This window comes from Neophocaena asiaeorientalis, unplaced genomic scaffold (assembly GCF_003031525.2).
Source record: "Neophocaena asiaeorientalis asiaeorientalis breed wild unplaced genomic scaffold, Neophocaena_asiaeorientalis_V1.1 scaffold132, whole genome shotgun sequence".
Lineage (NCBI taxonomy): Eukaryota > Metazoa > Chordata > Mammalia > Artiodactyla > Phocoenidae > Neophocaena > Neophocaena asiaeorientalis.
In genome coordinates this window covers 3,540,456-3,543,561 of record NW_020173393.1, presented here as the reverse complement: position 1 = coordinate 3,543,561, position 3,106 = coordinate 3,540,456, and the positions used below count along the sequence as shown (strand labels likewise).

General features: G+C 48.7%; 1 non-coding gene across 1 annotated transcript; it reads left to right on the top strand.

Annotated features, from left to right (window-relative positions):
* Positions 1 to 2,360: 2,360 nt before the first annotated feature.
* Positions 2,361 to 2,432, top strand: TRNAA-UGC (transfer RNA alanine (anticodon UGC)). Its single transcript has one exon. It is a non-coding gene; the product is annotated as a tRNA-Ala (tRNA).
* The last annotated feature ends 674 nt before the right edge of the window (positions 2,433 to 3,106 follow it).

The following is a 3,106-nucleotide window of genomic DNA, read 5'->3' as shown; positions in this document are numbered from 1 at the left end:
AGCCTCCATCCATCTGGAGGGCTCCAACAGCCTCCCTTCTGTGAGAAGTAGCCAGAGCTGTTTTCTGAACCTCATAATCCAGTCCTTGGGGAATGTGTAGATGGTTTAAACATCCAGAAAAAAGGATGACTCCTTGAACATATTTGCCCCAAATGATGTGGGACTGGACTGCTTCCCCTCTCCCTCTGCAGCAGATATGCCCTTGGTGGAGAATACACGCTCTCTATCCCAGATCCCTAGCGGCAGGACAGAAGTTGCTGCTAGAGCTTCAAGCTCAAGGATCTTTGCCTGCCAAGAGGATCTTCAGTCCTACTGTCACCTGTTCGCATAGTGAGCAAGAAGTGACTCTCAGAGGTAGAACCATTTGCCAAGAGAAATTCATGGTCTTTAGCTATCCCTGAAGGAATAATGTCTACCCTGCACCATTGAGATGTGAATTCCTGGAGGATGGAAAAATGCAACTCTCACCCACAACCTGGAACAACTACTCTTGCCCGAAGTTCTTTCTATCCACCTCAAGGGGCATCACAAAATCCCTTTAACTGTGTTTAATTTAATATATGTGGAAGCAGATCTGAACTCTCCAGCTCCACACTTCTCGTACCCTGGTAGAGAGCCTACAGCTTCCTTAATGAGCTCTGAGTTGGAGTCCAGTCCTTCCACCAGCAGAGAGCCCAGGGGTTCCCCAGGAGGCCCAGAGGTTCCCGAGGCATTCTGCACACTTCCGCTTAGGGCACTGTATCAGTCAGGGTGGGATAACTGATGTAAGAAACAACCCCCAAATCTCAGCGGCGTAACACAATAAGGTTTGTCCTTCACATCACAGTACAACCCAGGTCATTTGGAGATGTGGAAATTTCTACTCTCTGCAGTCATTCAGAGACCCAAGTCCTTTCCATCCTGTGGCTCCACGCTTGTCTCAGTGCTTGGAGTTCTCTCCATTTATCCAGTGGATGGTGAAAGAGAGAGTGTATTGAGAATTGCAGAGGAGATTTTTATGGGCCATGCTGGGAATCGTGCTACATTGCTTCTGCCCACATTCCATTGGTCAGAACTCAGTCACATGGTCTCACCTAACTGCAAGGGAGCCTGGGAAATGTAGTCTAGCTTCATGCCCAGGAAGAAAAGGAATGGGGCTTGGTAAACAAAGAAATGCCACTGATCCTTAAAGTTTGTGTTGTCACGGATTAGGGTCTGCCTCCCCTGGGCTGTGAGCTCCTCCAAAGAAGGAACTGCATTCAGATTTGCTTCTCTGAGTCATGAGCTCCAGGTTGCAAACCCAGGCTGGGTGGTCCAGAAGGTGGCATCCCAGAGGTGGACATCACAGCTGAGCACACCAGCACTAAGCTGCCAGGCACCTGGCAAAGACGGGCAGATCAGGACCAAGGCCACCAGTTAGGAGCCTGACAACCACAGCAGACCCTGAGGGCTTAGGGCAGAGACAGGAAGAGAGCCTAGAAGAACCCTAAGCCAAGGAAACAGCCTTCAATGGCAGCAGGGAGAGTTCTGGGAAGGGCACCAACCAAGCTTGGATTTAGGGTTTATAAAGAACTATCTCACTCATCAATATATTAACCTTCACCACAAAAGAGGTCGGGCCTTAATGTACCTACTTTACAGATACGGGAATAGAGGGATTTTCCCCCCAAGTCTCCTGCCTAAGCAACGACATGAACCTACCAGACTATTCTTTATGTTACTAATCCATGAACATTCCAGGACACATCGCTGTGGAGACTTCTGGGGAGCTGGGGAGGCCCCTGTCTCTCTCTCTCCGGAAGTGCTCTGTGCTGTGTCCTGCTTCATGTAACTGGGTGACCAAATATGCCTGGCAATGAGTTACATCACCCAGATGTGTTTGAGGGATCTGTCTCTAGTTTTCAGAATATTTTACATCATTGACTACATTTTAAAATCAAGAAATTTTACCTAATGGGGAGTCCTGGCTTTTCTTTTTTAAAAAGTCAGGAGGTCCACAACCACCATGGGTCAAATTCCCACAAGGTGACGATCACTCAAAGCTGAGTAACAGCTGTGCCATTGACAGGACGTGTGTCTTTCATGTCCCCACAACTCCCACCTTCTGATTTTTCTCTTTTCCGAACTGTGTTACTCATTTCACCCTCCCCCTGGCTCTTGTAGGCATTTGAGTTTATAATCTTGGTCCTGTGCATTTTCAAGGCTTCAATCACTTATTCCCTCCATCATCCATTCAGTCCGTCAGCAGGTGTTTGCTGAGTGGTTGTTCTGGGCCAGGTTTGTGCTAGGCAGTGGGCATGGAAACAAGATATGGCCCTGCCCTCAGAGAGCTCATAGTCTGGAGAGAAAGACAAATACAGAGACACAACATTGCAGGGAATTTCCTGGTGGTCCAGTGGTTAGGACTCTGCACTTGCACTGCTGGGGCCAGGGTTCAATCCCCGGTCTGGGAACTAAGATCCTGCAAGCCGCGCAGCGCGGCCAGGAAAAAAAAACAATACACAACATTGCAAACAGGGGATGTTCTATGGATCCCAGATGTTTAAGCTTGTGCAGATACCCTCGGTGCATGACCCACATTCCCTTGGGGACTCACCAGTCCCAGACAAGGGGATGGCTTCCTACTACAAGCACCTGCAACTCCCCGCTTAGTGGCCTTTGCATGCAGGCTGGAAATACTGAAGAATACATGTCCCCAGGAACAGCCCTCAAATGACTGACCTGAGTTGCTGGATAAACAACCCAGCTCCCTCCCCCTCAGGCGGGATGACCGTGATGTGGGTTCTACATTACCTACCAGAAGTTCCCCAACAGCCAATGCATTAACTTGCTCATTAAGGCACCTTATACTTTCCCTTCCCTGTGCCACTACCCTGGTCCCCTACCGTCACTTCCTCAGATCACTTCCCAGGGAAATCACATGCATTCACACCCTTAGCTGCTTCTGGGGGAGCCCATTCTGAGCCGTGTGCCCATAAACAAATGGGGTGCACAGCCCTTACAGCCTTTCAGAATCCACTGACCTCAAATGGAAATTGACTGTCAATTAGTCTGGAATGGGATAAACCCAAACAATTCATCAGCTTTCCTTTAAAGATAATCATTGCAGTAATCATGCTAAAAAATA